We start from the raw sequence: 21,463 nt of genomic DNA, 5'->3' as shown, positions 1-21,463 counted from the left end.
GAATATTGACTATTCCTACAGAACTCAATGGGATTTACAAAATGCTAAATAAAACACTACAGGAACGTTTTTTCTTCACGAAACTTTTTTTGGAACGTCATTGAACAGCGCTGACGACACGGTGAGTAGCATATTTTAAAAAAAGAACGTTTAAGGTTGTTTTAAGGACATTATCGGACATGCTCTATGCTAGCCATTCTAAAGCAGCCAGGGGTGGATTCTAAATGAGCCAAAAAGCAGAGACAGGAGCAATTGTCAAACTTTTGGTGTCGATCATTCGATTTCATCCTGGACACTACAGAAAATGGGCTTAAAGTGTAAAAAACCGAACTTCTCCTTTAAGTGGTTCCTTAATGCAATTGAGATACTTTATTTTTGTCTTTTAGTCCAGTTCTTTCATAAACATCCATTTATCCAATCATGCAATGATCCTTTGCATTAAATAGACAAAAAATAGACTTCAGTGATGCAGATGCAACACTCAGCCTTGAAAAACACATTTCTTCTACTAGTCTCATTGCGATAGATCTTTAACTAACCTAGCCAAGGCCTGGAAATGGGCCCGACCTATACAAAGCTAAAGCCAGCATGGTAAAACAAAAAAGATGAAGTTTGCATAGTGCCATCAGAATGCTTCATCTGCTGGAAGATATTTGACAGATTTAGCAACCGAGTGATAACCAGTACGCGTGCAACCACTCCTCAGTCTACTGGTATGACGGAATGTGTCTGCGAGCAACGCTGCCAACATTAGAGATCTGTGTAGAAAGTTCTAGGTTGAACTTTCTAGGTTGGAGTTTCTCAAAATGCAAAAACCTCCAATGGTGTCAAAATCAGACTCTCAGGAGGAAAAACTTTACTTCATTTTAGCAGTTTTGGGGAAATAAAGAACCTTCAAACTTGTGTGTAGAACCATCGTTCTAATGTCCTCTCACCTCATTGAGGTTTGCACAAATTTTTTCCCTTAAAGCTCTCTGAAAGTCCTGGCTTATAGCATTTCAGTTTGATGACAACCTGAACTTCTACTGCACCCTTTATCTTCTCATCTAAAATAGATCTGCTGCTGTTTTTGCGCAGCAGTGTTCTGTTGATGACCCAGTTTGAGGCCATTTACAGATGTCAGATTGTCTTGCATGTAACTAGAATATTTTGCAATACAAGGTCAGACCAGAGCTGTGGCTGATCCTGTGGCACAAACAAGCTCAGGTCATCAGCCCTGCACCACTTGGCATGAGGCCTTTCTGTATATTTGGTTTCCTCCACACATGGTGCTGTGTATTATGGGCAAACATCCATACTTTGTTTTGAAATGCCTGAAGCATACTGTTCCAGAAGTACTGTTCATTTGGATGCAGGTTTGCAAACAGCCTTGGAGCCATATTTTTTTTATCTGTAAAGAAAAGAATTCTAACCCAGCTGTCCTTGTTCAGTGATTTTCTAATCATTTGTTTAGTTTCCAGGAGCATTGGACGCTCTGACATTGGAAGGAACTTGCTGGGACACTCCTGTTAGGGAAGATTGGTAACTATCTTAGATGTTCTTATTTGAAACTAATCTTTCTCTGTAGAAGGATGGATTTAAAATTAACCTTTAGTTGCCTCTTTTAAAGGGTCATAGCTGGTGTCTCCATCTTGACACTTTAACACACAGCTGTATCCTCCAAACTGCTAAAAGTCCTGCTTTCCAAGCTGTTCACACTGATAATGATCAATTGAGTGAATTTCTTTGCAGCAGATGGGTGGTACTTTTTATGCGAGGGGCTACTTTTTCTCCAATTTCTGTCCGTCTCAGAATAAGTATTGAATAAATTGCAAATACATCATCTGCATCATTTGGGAAAAAGAAATGTAACTCATCTTTTTGCTTTTATTTTGTATCCCTTTCATCCCATTTGAAAACTAAATTGAAAACCCTAATCTTTTACCATCAAAACGTAGATATTTCACTCAGAACATGCAGCAGTCGTCTCTATTATCCACACATCTGCACAACAAAGAGATGATACGCAGCACAAACGCAAATAGAATCAGGGAAACACATTCTCACAGAGACAAACAGCCCCTGCCAACGCCCACAGCTCTCAGAGCGGAGAGACATAGAGAGAAAAAGAGACACGAGTTGGAAAAAGAAGACATCGGAAAGGACTTAAGAAAACAGCTTTTATCTGTTATCTGTGTGGAGAGAGCGCGTCTGGAGAGCTGTCAGGAGGTTTCTGCTGAGTGTTTCCAACAGACTGAGACGCTGAGGGTGTCTGTGCCGCGCGGCAATCATTTCATATATGTGGCAAAGAACGGACAGCGCGTGGATCATTGGAGCCTTTGCGCACGAGCGCGCGTGCGCCCCTGAAAGTAAATTCAAGTCTGAGCGCCTTTCCATCAGCCGCTGTAAACCCCGCCAGACGTTCCGCTCTGAGAATTAAATACAAGAGCAGAAGTGAAGGAAGAAAAAAAAGAGCCAGGAGATGGCGAAGAGGAGAGAAGAGGCTGGGAGGAAGGTTAGGACCCCCTCACTTCTCTCTTTGACATGTTCCAAACCCCCTCCGTCCTCAATTGCTCTGTCATCTCAGGGAAAAAAGGGGGCCAGTGAACTGACACTGAGCGGGGAGGGTGGGAGCTGTCACCGAGTACTAACCCCAGCATCCCAGAGAAAGGAGGAGGGGGGGAACCAGGAATAGAAGCAACAGGATGACGGTTTAGCCAGACCTGTCAAGTGAAACGCAGAGTGAACCCAGAGCTCTGAGGCGCTTCAAGCAAAGAGCAAAAGCTTCTCCCTCTGCATCGCCTGCAAGCATCTAAAGCAGAACACACACAGCGCTAATTGTCATTTAACCCATCGTGCCCGTTGCATATTTTCTTCTAACAAGCAATTACACAATGCACCCCCCATCCCCCTTACTGTTTTGCAGCAAAAATAATGGCTCTGCTGTTTGCAGCTTCTGCAAAAACTATTCAACACGGGTTAAAACATGTTGAGGATGTTCTGGAGGCAAACTGGTTTCACAGGGAAACTGTTTCTCGGAAACTATAGCTGGGAAGTAAAGGTGGTAAACCTTAAATGAGCTGCAGTTGGCCAGAAAAACAACAGGATCATAATTTCACCTTCATTGCCTGGGGTCCTCTATGCTCCAAATGTCTACTCAGATTCACAGAATTAAAACATGTTTCCATCCAAACTATACATATTTATACATTTTCTAAAACTGCACTTTAATACTTTTTTTGTTTGTTTTAATAGGAGGCAAAAAAAAGCACCTTCAAAGAGATGGCAACATTTGATCTGATCATTTTCTATGAAGTTTTCTTGACATAAAATCTCCAAAAGGTCCTTTGTCTCATTTTTAGATAACAGATGTTTTATGATTAGCATACGGTTTTAATTTGGTCATTAACTGACATTGCTGAATAACATTATTTCGCTTTAGTGGTGGTTATCCCTCATTACTTTTTAAAAAAAAAAATTCAACTTTTTTTAAGCCGAAACAATCAGATTAACCGCAATTAATCCATCATTGAAATATTCATCAACTAATTTTGTAAACAGTTATTCATTATTTGGACTGGAGAGACTAAATCAAGCCATTAGCTGATGAAGCAACTCTCTGAGAGCAGAGACGATACCAAAATTGAAATATATATATGTAAAATTAAAAGTAAATGTTTTCCTTAAAGATCTTTAAGCTCTATCCAGAACTCATCAAGTGGCAGTTTTACCTTAAATACCTTTAAATGAATATCTGATGTGATGCACATGTTTAAGATGACAGTTCACCAAAAAGCCTGTTGATCAGCCATCAACTGTTGAAGGAGAAAAACAGCGAATCCATGAAGGCCAGACTCTCCTTTCAGGACTTCAGTGCTGAAAAATGCTGATTTAAAGAACCTCTCCGATGATGGCAGATAAAACTGCTCGGGATGCTTTAATTCATTAACCTTATATTAGAGTAGGAATTTTTCCATTACTTTCTGCCTTAGAATAATTAGCCGTGATGCAGAGTGAAAAAAGGAATCTGCTGGAGATATGAGACTTGCATGAGATGATAACCTTCCCCGAGTCTGCTACAGATTAGGCCGTTGCTTAGCAGCCAAATCTAAAGCCTTGAAAATGTGTGCTTTAAGGTGCTCGGAAGAAAATCCTGAGCAGCTCTTATCTGCTACTGTAAGCAGCTGATAGCAAAAAGTCACTGTGGCCACGTTCAACCCTCGGAGGAAGAGTTTTATGCAGCAAAGAAATGGAAAGAAGCAGAAGCTAACAGAAGAGCGGCATCAATGCGTCTGGTGGTCCAAGGTTTCCTCCCATCAGCCCATCCATCCATCTACAGCAAGGAAATGACTCCCATCGTCAGGGCCTCCACTTCACTCCTGCGCCAATGATAATCCGCTCTACATCAAAGCCCATCACTGAAATCCAATCCACCACTAATAAATTACCGGCTGAATTAAATTTTGAACGCCTCCAACTTCTTAAAACAGAGGTGTGGAAAACTTTAGCTGCTTTTACTGGATTTTCATTGGGTATAAATTTACAAACGCATCATTAAAGGAAAAGTCCGGATAGCAAGGAATAATCAATGGATCATTATCTATACCTAGAACTAATAAGTTTGCGGTGATTTAATAAATTTAGTGTAACCGAGCGATCACCGAGTCCAGGAGCGGCCATTTTTTCCCAAATATAGTAACCCCTCCCTCCTGCCATCTTCCAGCAGTGACGTCACGGTGCGGTAAGCCTAGCCACATTCTCCCCGCTTTACAAGCAAAATCAATGGGAACTACAAGACACATCTGCAATCAACAACAATTATTGAAGATTTCCAGAGGACTTCACCATTGAAATTCACCAGAGCTATAGTGAAACTGACAATTCCCACGTGCATGGCAGCTGGATGTTGGAATACATCGGGTAAAAGTGAAAAAAAAAAACGGGTTATTTGACCTTTCTGATTCCTGATCCTCCATGGACGGGTTGGTCGTTGGATCGCCAACTTGAAGAGGGAGGATGTGCCATCGAACTTCTGGCCAGAGAAAAAATAACCGAGCTACATATTAGAAGAAAACGTAATATGTAGCAAACATTTGGAAGAAGAATGTTTTCAAGATGACTTGGATAATAGCGCGTTGGGACAAACACCACTGGGACTTGATCAACAACCGATACCGCACCGTTACATCACAAACCGGTAGGTGGCAGTAGTGTTCTTTGACAAACAAGGATGCCTCCAGTAAAGCACATTCAAATGAAAATTACTGTAAATTAAAAACACGGATTTATTGAACAGTATGTAAAAATTTCACATTTAAAGTACTTTCAGGAGTTTCAATTCTAAATTTGACCAGGCTACTCCTTAAAGAGGATCAACACATATGACGGCAACATTTTTTGTAGATGCTACATTAAAAAAACCGCGGCGTGTGTTAGAACATGAAAATATGTCCGCAGTGACCTTAGGAAAGCAGATTTTTATGCCCATTAATCTAGAAAGGATTTTAAAATAATCTTCAAACTATTAGAGGCTCTTAATTCTACAGAAGAATCAATCATTGAGAAAAACAAAAAAAAAAACGTCTGGCAAAAGTTTCAAGAGTTGACATCCTGGTAAATTTACTCCAATCTTAGAGCTTGGAGTGGTTAGAGAAATTACAAAAAACCTTAAGAGACCCATCTTAGGCTACAGTTTGCCTGCTAACCCTTAGATCAATCTTAAAAAACTCACACAGAAAGAAAAGCCAATTAGAATAATTATACTGACACAATCACTTTAGTCTTTGGCACTCAGACCTCGGCAGGAAACATTACCACTGAATTTTGATTATTTGGTATGCTTGAAAAGGACTACAGACCAGGAATGTTTCTCCCCAGGACTGAAACTGGTGTTGGAGTTGGAATGGATGAAGTTGGTCAGTGCTGCAATGAGAGATCCAGTGGCCCGTGTGAGCTGATACTAGTGCTTGACTAGTGGACCTGAAGATGGAAGCCCAGCTTGGATAACACAGGTTGCATGAACCTGTCCATGATGAGCAAGCATGAAGCGACAGTGGAGAGGAAAAACCTCATGCAGAACCAGGCTCAACATGGTGGTCATCTGCTGGACTGGTTTAGATGGGACAGGTAACGAATTAAGAGTCCAGGAGGATTGACACCCTGATGAAGGTTTAGTCACGATGGCGGAGGAGGGGATGGAGGTGGGTTAAATAAGGGTTGTCTGAATAAAGGTCTGACATAACCCAACTACTGCCTGCGATTTGGGTAGCGGACTGAGATGTGGATTTGGAAATCCTTTTAATGCTGACTGGCTTTATTGGAGGAGTGGCTCAAAGCTGATTGGCCGGTGTTGGAGGCGGGTAAGGGTAACTAATGAGTGTCTTCAATTGAACTTCTGCCTAGGCTCCATTTAATGGGTTCAAAGCCAGGCAGTAGAAAAAGAATGAACATATGTAGAGAACCATGTCTCCTAAACAAGTATGGCAGTAAGAACGTAAAACTGCAAAACACATCTAGAATAATGTCCAGTGAATAATGAAGGCAAATCAGAAACAGAAAATTAGCACACAGCAACACTTTGGTGATAGGAAATCCGAGAAATAATAAGGTTGTTGTTCTGCCCTAGTTATGGAAATGTTGTGTTGAATGTATATTTGTATAACTGAATAAACTGGAGCAAAATCGAGCAAAATTCTTCCATTGATTTGAAAGACTGAGAAAGTTGGCCTGAAAGTCACTTTATGTTTTGGTTCCTGAAACGTTCTTCTCTCTACATAATCATGAGGTCTATTTGAGTTTTTCCAAGGACTGTAGGGACATTCATGAAAAGTTTGTGCATCGATCGCTCCGTAGCACTCATCTTTTAGTCAACTAGAATTACTTGACTTGGATAAAAACATAAAACATAAACATAAAACACTTAACTCTAAAAAAAAAAAAAAAACAACAAGGCTGCTGGAAATCCATATTAAACATTTTCAAAAGGCATTAAGTGTGGAGGAGGATTTAAAGGGTGTAATTTTGAATATGTTTTAAAAAGAAAGTGATTCATTCAACTAGCATCAGTCAGTTCATCTATTTTTTTGTTGATTCTGTTTAAGTGCTGTTTTAGTTTTCCCTCCCGCCGTCCTTTTTCCAGCCCCGTCCCTCATCCCTTTAGGACAGTTTCACGCTGACATCCACTGCAGGAAACAAGTGATGTTCCAAACTATATCTCATAAGCACGCTCCCTTTCAGCTGCTTTTATTCTTTAAAAAAAATGCCTAATTCAATTCCAAACCTATTTAACTTTTCACTTCAGACACACTTTGTACATTAGCAGTGAAAAACCCAGAGGCTTACAGCTTAGACACCCACAGAGTCATTGGAAAGCATGCTGGGAAAAGGGGAAGATGCACATAAAAGAGCCGCACTCATCCTGTAAACACCCTTTCTCTCTCCGTCCAGTCGGCTAACTTGGCTGACAGTCCACCGACCGTCAGGACGTCTGTAGGGTTGGAAACGGGAACAGCTGAAACATTTCACCTCCATCCTCAGATGCATCCGCTGGGATTAGGAAAATCATCCTCTCATTTCGAGAAGCCCACCACCTGGAAACTGGCTCAGGGATGAGAGGCTGGATGGGTCAGGGACTTATGTGGATGAAACACTTTCTATTTTCCACTCACAACTTTTTTCATTGCGTAGTTTTTGGAGGAAAGCAAAAGCACTGCAGGAGGGAGAAAGCAAGCTGGAGATTTGCTAAAATTCAACATAAAAAAGGGAACATTTACAAATACAAACCATTAGGAACGGTAATTTTATCAAAAACCTATTTTAAAGCTTTTAGCACTTATTATATATATGCTAAAAAAAATATTTTGCTTTAAAATATGCGTCTCCTGTCCTAAAGTTATCTTGGGTTAATTGGAGCTTGTTTAATAAAAGAGAAAAACAGACTGATATTTAAATAAACAACAACAAAAGAAAACAAACAAGTTATAATAAAGTTACCCATGATGACAGGAATGTCTCTGGAAACAGCTCCTGCTTCATCATTTATTCCAAAATGCTTTATTTTTTCAACATGTCCACAGCTTCTCATAACAGTTTGACAGATCAGTAAACTGACTCGTTACTGAAACAAATGAATGATTCATTTTCCTTCCCTGGTTTGGCTAATCTGCTCAGACATGGATGAAACGGATCAAAGGTTGAGAGCTCGCTCACAGGAGAAGCACATCCCAGCGGGGCTACAGCTTATTTAAAAAGCTGTTGTTTTTTTTGTTTTGTTTTTTACAACCATCAGTAACATGGGGGCTTATATATGAGGCAAATATGCTAACAAAAAGTAAAATTAATCTTCAATGTTAAATTAAAAACTGATGAATATCGTCCCTAATATCAATGCTTTGATATCAATGCTACTCCTAATCTCTACATTGGAGGTCTTCTACAGGGGGTCCGTGACCCCTAGGGGGCCCACTGAGGTAGTTTTGGTTGATTAGCCTTTTTGTTTTATATTCCCCCCTGCATTTTTTTCTGCTAATTCAAATGTCTTTAAATCCACATCCAGACATCTTCTGCCTCCATTTATCTGTTTACTACAGTCATCAATGCACACATTCAGCGACACACAGGAGCTCTTTCAAGCTGGGCACCGTTTCATTCACAACACCTGTCCCATCAACCAGGAATCAGAAATATTTGTATAATCCCAGGGAGAAATTACTTTAGTTACATTACTCCATCTGTAATAGAGTGAATAAAGGACCAGTTTGATATAACACAATTTCAAACAATTTATATAATTAGGGGGTCCCTGCTCCATCTCGCCATCAGTTTGGGGGTCCTTGGCCTGAAAAACTTTCAATTCCTTCCATCAAGGTTGTTCGCTCCTCCAAGTACCATACAGGACAAGAATGCTTTCAGCTTTTTTTTTTTTTATTATTTTTTAAATGGCTGCTGATATGCGATATAAGTCCTGGTTATGCAGTAACATAATAGGTATTTCAAAAAGTTATTTTTAAAAATATATACATTTTCCAAAATAAAGGTTTGAGCAATAGAGAAACAAAAATGGTTAAAAGATTTATAGATACTGAGAAAATTGTCTTTGTTTTTATAATTTCTTATTCCTGACTAAACTTTGCTCCATAATTCTAAGGTACATGTTTAAATCAAGAATCAGTTTAAACACTGATGAATAAAACAGAATTGTTTCACCTTAACTTTTTTTATTAGGAAACACCTGAACATATTGGTGGGCTCACGGTTCTTGCATGGTTCAGGTCATTCCTCACTGACGGATCTATGGAGGAATACTCTTCTTCTTTAACACCAATTTCTTATGGAGTCCCTCAAGGTTCTATATTTGGGTCCTGTTTTGTTTGCCCTTTTTTTTGCCTTTAGGTCACATTCTTTTAAAGCACTAGAGTCCCTTCTATTGTTATGCTGATGAGGAATCTATTTTCCTTTTAATCCACTGCGGTGCTGCTGACAGCTACCAGATAGCAAGATCACATCAGCCTAGTTTTAGCTGACTAACACTGACTGCTGGGGCATTTTTGTAAAGATGTAAAGATTCTTTTACTCACATTCAAAATTTTAAATAGACTGGATATTAATTTTGAACTTTTCTACTCAACTCCCATTACACAAAATGACTACTTCTTGTTCTGCAGAGTCTGTCTGGACTGACAGGGCAGTCAGGCTGAGCTGTTAATGCATAATGTAGCTTCCTTTTATCCTATTTGTATTGCTGTCCATTTCTGATGTTACTTGGATGTTTATGAAGCTGAAAACAAATTGAATCCAACAGCAGTAACTGAAAGCTATAATTTTTATTTATTTTATTTTATTTATAGATTTTTGGATCTTCCTGAGCTTTATCACCAAAAACACCCCTCATTCGACTAGTTTTTGGTGTTAGTAAATGCCAGCTGAGAACGTACTGTAGGAGGGCGGCGCCAATCTACTTTATTGCCGCTTAGCTTCATTTATTTTCTTTAGTAGGACTTTTTAAAACCTGAGTGTAAGTTGATCCCAGCAGCGAGCCCATCCCTATGCAGACGAGTGAGGAGAAGATGGAGAGTGAGCCTGTTTTCAGTCTGTCACTGTGACTCACATCATCACCCATCACAGAGTTTATGGTGACTGTAGCGGTACAGCTAACAGAGGGACCTTGCCATGACCACTTAAAGCTGCAATTTAGACCCGGCTCCGACTTAAATCTAAACCCAAACCGAAGCCAATTTACAGAAACCACAGATTACGTGTTAGAAAGTGAAAACAGGCCACTTTCATCAGACAGCTTCTCTGTTTGAACCTGAGACAGCCCTGCTAGTAAACAGACACATTATTGCAGTATTTTAGACCTTTTTTCTGTTGAAGCTGCCGCCTGCTGGACCTCCTGTTTTGTTTAGAAATTATTCATAATTACAGAGCAGGAGTTTCTTTTATATAAAAACACAAAAGCACAACAATCAGAGAGTGCTGTTCTGGTAACATTTGGCACATCAATGCAGTAACCCTTAAGACGTTGACGATGACACGCAGATCCGAAGGATGACAGATGTTCGGCAGCAGGCTCGCTAATCTGTTTTGCACTTTCATTCCGCCTAATTGAGGAGGACTTGGACTGGATCATCCCTCAGAGAAAAAAAAAAAAAAACAACAACAGGGATTTTGGGTTTGACTGACGGGTAAGAAAAAGCGTGCCCACCGAAAGCAGCAGGAAGCAGAAATAATGAAAGCAAGTATGAAAGGAGGGCCCACGGGGCCCGTAGAAGAGCACCGGCCCATATCTCCAGTCACTTGACAATGATATACTATTAAAGAAGAAATAGAAAATCCTGCCTTTGAATGAGCTCTGTAATTCTATCATGCAAATGAAAACGTTCATTGCTGCCTGGCTGGAGACACCTTCCATCTGGAATAGGGAGCGTTTTAATGTCAAAGGAACATCCACCTTTTGTGAGGAAAGAAAACTCAATTTCGGACTCGCGGGGGAAATCTGCTCGGTGAATGGTGTGAATAGAGAGGTGACCACCGCTTTCACATTAGAGACAGAGTCTGGAGTTAAAGGGTTTTTATTTCATAGTGGTGTTATGGAGAAGAGGAAGCTTGTTCTGCAGCTTCCACGCCAAATCTCTTAATCAACACCTAAATTAGAGCGGGATGTGGAAGTAATTAATCAGGTTTAGCAGTGGCCAACAGGAAGAGATGACTAGATGAGAGCTGATGGGACATAAGGACAGAATGACTCATCATCCAGCTGGGAAAAAAAATAAAAAATGGCAAAGCGGATAAGAATTCACAAGGCAAGGCTGTTTATTGTTCCCAGGGTCGTGTTTTATTACAAGTTTATCAGCAGCTAATGTAGCCTTGAGCAACATCCCTGAAACAGCAAACCAGGCAGGATTACTGACCCGGATGCAAACCACCTTTCCTTTTTTTCCCTCATTGATATTTTTAACGTCTGTGAACACACATTAACACAAAAGTTTGTTTATTTCATTGAAACTTTATGAAATACGACAATAAATCATGGTTTAGCATCATCCATAATAAAAATATTAAAAATGATGCATGTATTTGATAACCATCCAATGTTTTGTGATGGTATAAAGGACAATATTATGGTTTAATCCTTGGAATGTGACAAAATGTTGTAAAAGGGTGTAAATATTTGTTCAAGTTAGTCAATATAGTCTTCAAGGACGCATTAAATTAACGATTTATCAACAGCTTATGTAGCCTTGAGCACGTCTAAAAAAAATAAAAAAAAACTGATACATGTGGGATTGTTCATATCCCGAACAAAACCAACAGCTCTAATTTAATATAAAATCACAACATTTCTTCACACTCTAGTGTGAGCACTAGCAGCCGACACATCACAAGAGTTGTAAAGTCAAGTAGGGCAAAATTAGCTCAAAAAAATCGTCCCAGAACTTTTCCTGAAAATAAATCTGACGTGTTTTCATTTCCCACAACTAATTCGCAAGAGGAATCTGTCTAATGTGATGTAATTACCTCAGATTTACGGGGTTTTAGTTATAAACGGATCTATTTTTTGTTGTTTGTTAACACGGCTGTGCAAAGTGACACCCAGGCTCAGCTTGATCTCTTCAATACAAGGAAAGAAAACAGAGAAAATGCTGAAAAGAGGGCAATAGATAAAAAAAAATTAACCATAAAGAGCAGCTAAAAGTACTATAAAATAAGCAGCAATCTAGTTCCTCGCTGCATAGTCAGCTTTGTACTCCATGCTCAACCAGCAGCCTTCAGCATCAATTTCACACATTTTACAAAGAAATGCTCTGAAGCTAAATGTTTCTAATTAAATGTTAATGTGTGCAACTAATGCTTGAAGAGCTATACAAACAGGAGAATGTAACTCACTAGGAACAACTAAATACAAACAACATTGGAGGTCAAAAAGGATGAAGATAAGTTTCTGGATCGCCTGGGAATCTGTGGCTCTGATATGCATTAAATCGTCTGGGTCAGGCGTTTAGGAAGCACAAGAAAACTGTTAAAATCAGAAAACTCTGCAGCCATTTTGCACATTTCCATTTCAATGGATCCTGCGATTGTTTTGTTGGCACCTCAGGAAACCCTGCGCGTCATAAAGTGACGCTTTGAGGGTTCCTTAGGTGTTTAAAATGGATCACAGAGAGGGAGGGTCTCTGCATTCTTTTCTTGCTGTGGAAAGAGAATAACTTCAAACTGATTTCTGGATCTGTAATCCTGTCCTGTTTCAGTAACTGAGTTAGTGTATTCCTCTTATTTATAGTTCCACTCCTCCATAAACATGTAGCCTATGCAGAAGTTCAACTGAAGAAACTAATTGCTTTCCTACATCCACCTGCAGCACAGCCAATTAGCTTTGAACCACACCTCAACAAAAACCAATCTGCATCCAAAGTTCATCTAAAAGGCCTCCGATATGCACTTGTCTGCTCTTAAGTGCAGGCAGCGGATGCGCTGTTTGACTTCAGATGACACCGTTTCTACCCACCTCCAGCTCCTCCTCCACCATCGTAGCTAAAGCTTCATCAGAGTGTCATTCCTCCCGGACTCTTACTGCGTTCCCTGTCTCATCTTAACCGGTTTGGCAGAAGACCACCATTTTGAGCCTTGTTCTGCCAGAGGTTTCTTCCTAACGGGGAGTTTTTTTTTATCTTCACTGTCGCTCCATGCTTGCTCATCATGGACAAGTTCTCTCAACCTGTGTTATCCAACTGGACTTCCATCTTCCAGGTCCCTGAGTGAAGCTCTAGTATTAGCTCATGCAGTCCACTGGAACTCTAACCTGACTCCGTCAGATGGATTTGCTCCGCATATCCATCTGGAAACCTTCCGTTGAAGTAATTTTGGGAAGGGGCGAAAATACTGGTTAGCTGATTGGCCTATGTTGGTGATAGACGGGCCAAATAAACCAATCAGATCAATGAAGCACATGACGTACTAACAGAGCGACGACGAAGAGGAGCCAATTGATAGATCAAACTCTTGCCGAAACCAGTCGGGAGAAGAGCAAAAACATCTTTTCCTCTGAGAAAGGCCTCCAGAGCAGTGTTTTGCTCTTCTTTCAGTGAAGAAATACTCTGTAATTCCGATAAAACTTGCTCGATAGCCACGCTAACGCTAGTTTCATCGGCTGAAGCCGCCATGTTCTTTAGACTGAACTGTCAAAGCCAACCGCCTCAAAGCCAACGCTGATTGGACGTTCGTTTGGTGAACTGCTCCAGATTTTCTTAACGGAGAGTCTCTAGACTGATCTGCGAGTGAAACCTTGAAAACTCGCGAAATCAGGATGGTCTCACGAGGCTACTGGATCTCCTCATAAAGCTCAGCATACCGCCCCACTAACCAGTAGTCTACAGACTGACCAGCTTCATCTATTACCACCACCAGTTTCAGGCCTGGGGGGAAACTGGCCAATTCTTTGCTCCTGTTCATGCATATCTATCAAAATTAAGCTCTGTTTCCTGTCGAGGTCTGAGCGCCAAAGACAAATTAATTGTATCAATAAAGTTCTCCTAATTGTCGTTTCTCTTTGTGTGAGTTTTTCAGATTGAAATGTTCACTGTTCATCATTTTGAGAACTAACATTGAGAAAAGTGAGTGTCCAAAGCATCCAACTCAAGCAGTAGTTTCAAACTCTGTCTTCGGTCCTGCTCTTTTAGGTGTTTTACCTGTCTACTCACACCTGACAGATGAATGGGTGATAACCAGCCTCAGCAGCCTTGATGACTGCTGGGGAGGGACTGTAATCTTTTGAAGCTGGTGTGCTTGTGCAGCCACATCTAAAACGTGCAGCACAGCGAGTCCCCAGGGTTGAATTTTAAAACCGCTGCTCTGAGACGCATGAATGGAACCTGAAAAGGCAGGTGTCCATGTATGAGGGGAATTTTGATCCATTACTGTTACTAGCAAATAACATTTTCTAAATGGAAATTTGAAAAAAAAAGAAAATGCCATCAAGAAATGTTTTTTAAAAAACTTATTGAAAAAAGGTTTCTGAGATTTTTTTCATATTTCATTTATTCATATTTGTCAGATTGAGTTTTATGAATTGGATTCTTTTCAAACTCTGCCACATTCTCTACTTTAAGCACTAGACGAACGTTCGTTCTTTATTGAGGATCTATATTCAACATTTTAATCATGTCATTTGAAAACCCAATTTCAGAAGCATTTACTAATAGCACATTTTAAATTGAATTATTAAAAAGATTAAATTATAAAATTTATTATAAATCTGATTGAGAATACCTTTCCTAATTACACATTTAAAAAGTTTATTCCTTTTTCACTTTCCATTTTATGTTTTGACATTGCATTTTCTTTTTGCTTTATCCACTCATTGACCCTACAGAGCACACTGGAAAGCAGTTAAACTCTTATTGGTTAAACTGCTACAGTTGGTTTAGAAAATGACCAATGAGGAAGCTGGTTACATCTCAAGAGCAACTATGATTGGTTAAACTAGTTTTTAGCATGCTTATAAATAATTTTTGCATGAACTGAGTCTTTGCAAGAGTCCTTTTAGGTGTAAAAGAGCGCCTGCACCGTTTGTCTTGTTTCTCTGGGTTGCTCTGTGATGAACTGGTTACCAGTTCTGGATGCATCTGGCTTTCCCTCTCACCAACAGCCAAAAGCAAAGAGCAACCATCTTCCACAACCCTTGGATGAACCAAACTTGGCATATTTTTACAAACCCATCATGAGAAAATACAACAATTTAAAATAGGGTAGAAAAATACCAGCCAGTCAACATGCAGTAGGTCAGTTTGTTAAGGCTCAATACTATTTAGTTTAAAACAGTCCTGACAGACCAGAGCGCAGGAGGTGGACCAATAAAAACAGTCAATATCGCAGCTGCTATGGAGCAATGTTATAACGATAACCTTAATTAGATCCCGAAGAAGCCATTAATATTTTTAAAATTACAAGACCCAAGCTTTTCTTCAAATAAATAAACTTTATTTGCATTCCATCTGTAGTTATGTGATTGATTTTGTGATTGATAAACGGTTTCCGCTGAGTCCATTAGTTACACCTTTGAAATTGGGCTGCTCCAGAAAAAAATGCTGCTAGTCTTGTTGGCAACAATAAAAAGACATCTTCATGAATTGCCCTTACTAGATTGACTGATAAAGGGCAGAGATGATAGAAGATCCCTAATATATGTCGCTGTTTTATTTTTTGAATGCCGATATTGCTTTTTCTTCCTCCATTTATATAATAAAGAATGACTACAAATGTTACAGAAGTTTCGATTAAAGAAAAAAAAAACATCAATAGATTAAATAGCAAAATAGGGGTGTAAATCACACTAGGGCTGGGCGATATAGAAAAAAAGCTTATCGATAAAAAAAAATGCATATTGATCGATATCGATAATTATTGAAAAGATTTGAAACCATATTTTATGTGCAGCTCTGCCTGGACATTTTATGATATTGCTAAATTATTTAATTTTAATAAAGAACACAAACACAGACTTCCAATTAAATATTTATTTAACCAACTTTTTTAACCATAACAGAATTGTTTTAAAGAAAAATAACTTAAGAGACATGAGTTATGTTATTAAATACTGACAAAGAATAAACTAAAGTGACCAAAATAAATGGATCCCCCCCACCCCCGCTGCCCCCATTCTTCTAAGCTGAACCAGGTTCAGCTTAGTTTCCTGCTTTAACCTGAGTTATTACTTTGAAGTTTCTGGCCCCTCAGCATTTTTCTCTCAATTGTTAGAACTACGTGGGAAACTGCCCAGAACTTAGTCTATATATTTTCCCGAAATTCCCGAAGATTCCTCGGAGGAGAGCCGGGTCGGGGCCTACACAGCTCGTACTCCTGCCGCTGTGAGCGGCTGAGATGATTAAAAAAGAAAAAAAAATGGTTGCGTTATCAGACTTCGTTTTCACTGGTTCCCTACACATTTTACAGATGACTGTGGTTTGTTTTTTGTCCGACTTGCCATGACCGAAATACTTCCAAAGTGGGAAACTACAAAAACCCTTCTTTGGAATAATTTCCTCCGCCTCTCCTTGCTGCATCTTCATGTGCTCTGTGTTGTGGTTTGAGAGGGCGGCGCTTGGTGACGGCATGCCTGGGTCCGCGATTGCGATTGGTTGGGAGGAAGCAGTGACTAGCATAAACCTACATGCTAGGCTACAATGAGAAGGAAGGAAAACTGCGTTTTTTTATCGAACTTTTATCGAGCCTATTTTTTTCTATTGCGCCACACGTCTATTGATCGATATATATCGTTATTGAATTATCGCCCAGCCCTAAATCACACCCATCATGGTGATTTGATTCAGCATCAATTTCCTGACCTAACGACTTGATTTTTTGATACTCAAGAATACTAACCTGACTCCGCCAGATAGACGGGCCAAATAAACCAATCAGATCAACGAAGCATATGACGTACTAACAAAGCGACGACGAAAACACAACCACAAGCCAGGCTACTCTTGCCGAAACCAGTCGGGAGAAGAGCAAAAACATCTTTTCCTCTGAGAAAAGCCTCCAGAGCAGTGTTTTGCTCTTCTTTCAGTGAAGAAATACTCTGTAATTCCGATAAAACTTGCTCGATAGCCACGCTAACGCTAGTTTCATCGGCTGAAGCCGCCATGTTCTTTAGACTGAACTGTCGCGCTTCTCGTTGCGTCACACCTCAACCCGCCTCAAAGCCAACGCTGATTGGACATTCGTTTGGTGAACTGTTCCAAATTTTCTTTAACGGAGAGTCTCCAGACTGATCTGCGAGTGAAACCTTGAAAGCTCGCGAGATCAGGATGGTCTCACGAGGCTACGCCACCGCAGCACGGGAGTCAGAATTACGTCCAGGAGCAAATGGATAAAAAACAACCATAAATCAATACTCTTGGTGACGTGTCAATGCGTTGGATCGTCGGCTGTTGGATTGATACAAAACAATTATTTACACCCCTATAGCAAATGGAGGAAGTGGAAATGCATGTGCTTCACATGATGATAAGGCGTGGTCACTGAATGCACTAATTAATCAGGGAAAATGTTAATATCGGTGCATAATATCAGCCGGTCGATTTGTTCATGACAGACAGGACTGATATGCAACAGCCACATGTCTGGCAGCACGCCTACGGTTTGCAGGGTCCTGTTCATAGAAAGCCGTCACTTCGGCTGCACATGTTACTATATCTGCTAATAAAGGCTGACTGGGAGCCATGTTCCATTGCTAATATAAAAACGTAGACGGCTCCCTATCACCCACCCAACATCAGCAAAAGATGAGCGACTGGTGCCAGGAAATGACTCCTGAAACATGCAGCCTGACAAACTTAATTGTCACGTCTATTTCCTTTTTTTTTCTCCTTTACATGCAGCTGCTTTGTTTGCAAGCACATCCATTCAGTGGCAGCCAGGTCTGAAACAACCGCAACCCGTTTATTGAAAAATGACAAAAAAATGATCTAATTACTTCTGTCATGCATGGCAGAATAAATGGGGGGAAAATGTGTCGGGAAATGGGCTGTAACTTTAAATGACACTGGTGTTCTGTTTTAATGTGCGTGTGACTCGCATGAAAATGTGACGAGTATTCAGTCAAATAGAGTCGTACATGCAAATGAGAAACAATGCTGTCAAAGTGGATCTACTTGATGAAGATTATTACAATCAACACACACAAAAACACATGCAGCCAATTTAAACGATGACAAAGAAGCCAAGGAAGGTAACAATAGAGCCGGAAGCAGAGTCCTCGTCCTTTATCCCTGTTCTACTTTTAACATTTCATCAGCACACACAGGGCATCTCCTCCTCACATGGCTGACCTCCACAACTTCTTCCCTACAGTCTCCAGGCTGCAGGGAGCTGGACAGTCAAGCTATTTCAGGAAGCAGAGGCACAGATAAATCAATTCACTTCCTATTCTTTTCATGTGCTATTTGCATTGCTTCAGCGAGGTGCCGGGTTTCATTTCTCTGTTTTTTCAGCCCCGACTTTGTCTCACCAAGTGGTCAGGAACAATTGTTAAAAGGGTTGATATTTGGTCTGACCTTTTCATACGTTGTTCCAACAGTACGGAGTCTACTTACAGCATAATCAGAACAAGTTCCTGCTTGTGTGAAATGTTTAACATTGTGACAGAATGTGTTAGTGTGTAGTCATGTGAAAACTTAGGAAATCATTATGCATTTCAGTGTTTAAAACCAAGGTTACTGAGATTTATTAAAACGACAAAATTTGCTTTTTTATATTTCCTGCCTTTAAATTGACAAAATCTGCAAAAGAAACTCTTTTGCACAATTTAGTTTTACTAAGATAACATCTTCAACACAATACAATACTGACAGTTTCTATCTTTTAGTTCCAAACTATATTTTGCATTTAAAGGATAATAGTATATAAAGAACGACATTAGTTAGAAGAATAGTATTTACAGAGAAGATTGTTTTTTTTTCCTTTTCTCCTGACTGATACATTTGTAAATTGATTTTTTCCTTTGTAACCTCTCTGCACAGACCAAACACCGGACTATTCCCAAAACACAGACAAGAGAAAAAACTTGTAAAGGAAGCTGCCAAGAAACCAACAGCAACCCTCAGGGAGATAAAGGAAATTCTGAGGAAAAGTCAGAGTATGGCTCCGAGGTAGGAAATCTTTTCCTCTGAAAAATACCAACAGGCTTCGCTCATTTCCTTCAAAACCATTTCAGGAAATGAATGATGTGATAAAACCCAAACGTTCCTCTACGACTATGATTCCAAGTCTGTTTACTTCTCAAAGGAAAACCATAAACACTCCGACATGAAGTGGTGGCAGCATTATGCGGAGGGAATATGACTTCTAACATCAGCCAATTCTGACTTTACATCTTTAGATCCATATTAGAAAGCTTTCTCTGACAGAGTGAGAACTGTTTATCTAATTCAACTAAATTATACTTTCTACAGGAGAAAAATTCAAAGTGTAGAAAATCAAAGTCTCCTGTAGAAGGCTGTGCACTAGAGATGTCTGCATTATGTAAGATTGAAAGAGTTGTTATAGGAGTGGAGTGGGTATTTATCAAGACAAGGTCAGATATGGTGAACAGAAAGACCCCTGCTGAACTCTTAATGGCTTCAAAGGTGGATCAAGGTTTAATATCAGTAAAACCACAAAGATGCTGCCTTTTTACAAGAGAGGACAGACTTTAAATCCATTGCAGGCTTTTCAATAGAAACCTAACTACACCTCCCACACCCCCACAGGAGGTGATTTAGCAATAGGCAAGGCTAGGCAGTTGGCAAGGGCCCAAAGTTCCTGGGTGCCCCATAAAACTCTGTTTACATGTATGGTTAATACAACTATTCCTTATTTTTTGCCCAATAAGGAATAGTTCTCCAGTGCAGATAGATTTGTAACCCCGCCTCCTGCTCTCCTCTATCTTCTCTGCTGTCATGATTTATGCAGTTAGTATTATTAAATCCAAAGGAAAAAATGGAGAACAGACAAGCAGATCATGTCTACAGTGAAAAGAAGGACTGTGTTATTTACTTTTGCCGCCGCCTTTTTGGAAACAGGAAGGAGCAATCAGCTAAGTGAGCTTAGTGCTTGGAAAAAATCTTTCATTCCTTTTGAGACAGCTTGAAAAGTCAGCCGAACACAGAACAGAGGGGAAAAAATTCGTATAAACATATAATGCATGTCTATTCTTTTAAAATTTCTACATCTGTATGATGGGTCTGTCGTATGCATCGTCTTTTCAATTAAGGGGCCCCTGCTTGTCCTTGCCTAGGGCCCCGAATTTCCTAAATCCACCCCTGCCCCCCCCGCAGACGACATTTAGATGTTGGTTTTTAGGCTAAATCTGGTCGGTCCGTCATAGTCTTGATTTAGTTCAGAAACAATTGTTAAAAAAATTTGGATGTATTTAATCGACATTGCAAAAGGAACATTGAAAACCCAGTTTAAAGGTATTTTTAAGGATCTGAAAATTAGGGCTTTTCACCTTTCACATTTAATCCAAACAGTGGAAAAAATCTAAATCTAGATAAGTCAATTTTTCTTAAAACAAGTGCATTTATTCTTGGATCGAGGAAGTAAAAGAGACATTTTGCCAATGGAACAAGACAATTTACACTTAAAATAAGAAAACACAATTGCATTGTCTTATTTCAAGCGCATTTTTATCTAATTATCTTATTTCAAGGGTAAAAATACTCATTCCATTGGCAAACTATCTTATTTACCTGCTCAAATTAAGGCTAAATACTCTTGATTTAAGACATTTTTTACTTATTTCTAGGTTGTTTTTCCAATGAAATGAAAAGGTCATTTGATCATAAATCATGTATTTTCAACCAATTATTGATCGGTGGGATAGGTCTACACTGTAGAAGCTGAAGATATTACCTGACGCCGAACGTAGATTGTAGATTAGAGAACTCCCCAAAGAAAATCTGAACAAGTTCTGATAAATATTTGCTTCCTGCAGTCAAAGAATGAGAGTTCAAATAAAGACAATTGACAATGGCTGACCTCTCTGGTGCTCACACTTAAACCTGGACTGGAAAAAAACTTTCAAAATCATGGCGACTCCTGGGATTACAACATCTACAGGAAGGAAAAAGATTTCCCTCGTACTGTGATGAGCGCCGATCACAAAACATAATACTAAATTAAAAAAGGATTCCATCGATGGCTTAAAAGATTAGTAAACCTTTATAGCAGAGGAAACTAACTGTGAGGATAAACTGCAGACTTTGAGGAAAAACCTCAGCTACCTCTGCAGGAATCAAGTGGCCAATTTATATTTCATAAAATGGGCTCATTTTTAAAACACTCATGATTTATGCAAACTGACATGTGTAGAGTTTCAATAATTCAGGACGGCAGTATAGAACCCTGAGATGTTAGCTCTGCCAATGCAGCAACTTTCTCAATTAAAACTATATTTTGATAAGTTGAATATTGCATCTAATACATAATCCCTGCAAAAGTATTCACA

At 39.6% G+C, this 21,463-nt stretch overlaps 1 protein-coding gene across 4 annotated transcripts in view; it reads right to left on the bottom strand.

Annotated features, from left to right (window-relative positions):
* pvrl2l (PVR cell adhesion molecule related 2 like) overlaps nt 1-21,463 on the bottom strand; it is a 603,137-nt gene that overhangs the window by 570,893 nt on the left and 10,781 nt on the right. The gene's annotated exons all lie outside the window — the stretch shown is intronic.

This window comes from Cyprinodon tularosa, unplaced genomic scaffold (assembly GCF_016077235.1).
Source record: "Cyprinodon tularosa strain WSP-4 unplaced genomic scaffold, ASM1607723v1 ctg5, whole genome shotgun sequence".
NCBI lineage: Eukaryota > Metazoa > Chordata > Actinopteri > Cyprinodontiformes > Cyprinodontidae > Cyprinodon > Cyprinodon tularosa.
Note: the sequence above shows the minus strand (reverse complement) of the source record. Positions and strands in the feature narration are given on the sequence as shown.